Here is an 848-nt window from a genome sequence, read left to right on the forward strand (position 1 = left end):
TGCAAAGCGGCCGTTCCGCGGGCACGGTGTGTGGGACACGCTGCCCGACCAGGGAAGGTTACTGGGGGTCCCAGGGAAGGTGTCCCCGCCCGCACCTGCCGCTGAGAAGGGAATGACAGCACAGCGTCCCTCCTGCCGCCTGCTCGCTGAGGGGCTGTTATCGGGCAAAAGCGTTTTCATACACGTATTTTGTGAGTTCCAACACAAGGAATTCGAAGTCCCGGGGCTCACAAACGCCCCTCACCGCTGAGCTCAGCACCAACGAGCACTCAGCGCCCAGGGCTCCGCCCCCTCTCAGGGCCCCGCCCCCTCCGCCAGCTGCGTTACGTCACTGGGCGGGACGGCTCCCGCCAGCGCGCTGCTCGTGTGAGGCGGCTTCCGGGACAGTCAACCGGAGCCTTAAAGGGCCGCAGCGCCCCGCTGCCCGGAGCGGCGCCCCCGGCCGACGCGGGCTCGTTCGTCTTGCTGTCTGCACACCCGCCCACACGGCACCGCCCGCACGGAGCGCCCTGGGGCGCTCTCCGGCCCGCTGGGGGCAAAGGCGCGGGGGGGGCGGGGCCACAGGCAACCGGCCAATCAGCAGCAAAGCGCTTCCCAGCCGGCACCAATCAGAGGCGCCGATCCCCAAAGCGCGCGCGGCGGGCCAATGGGAAGCCCGCGCTGGCCGAGCCCAGGCCGGGCCCCCCCCGGGGGCTGCGCCCGCGGCCTCCCGCCAGTAGGGGGCGCGCGGGGGAGGCGGCGGCGCGGGGGAGGCGCTCCCGCCGCTCTCGCCGTTCCCGCCGCCGCCGCTGTCGCGACCGCCCCGCCCGCCCCGCCTCCCGCTGCGCTGCCGCGGCCTCACAGCAGGT

General features: G+C 73.7%; 1 protein-coding gene across 1 annotated transcript in view; it reads left to right on the plus strand.

Moving 5' to 3' along the window:
• The first annotated feature begins 791 nt into the window (after positions 1-791).
• Positions 792-848, plus strand: part of ZC3H7A (zinc finger CCCH-type containing 7A) — a 26,562-nt gene continuing 26,505 nt past the window's right edge. The window contains exon 1 of the mRNA XM_027654936.1: positions 792-846. The gene's annotated coding sequence lies outside the window, so the exon portion shown is untranslated. The remainder of the gene's footprint in view (positions 847-848) is intronic.

Source organism: Corapipo altera, unplaced genomic scaffold, assembly GCF_003945725.1.
Source record: "Corapipo altera isolate COAL_440 unplaced genomic scaffold, ASM394572v1 98, whole genome shotgun sequence".
NCBI lineage: Eukaryota > Metazoa > Chordata > Aves > Passeriformes > Pipridae > Corapipo > Corapipo altera.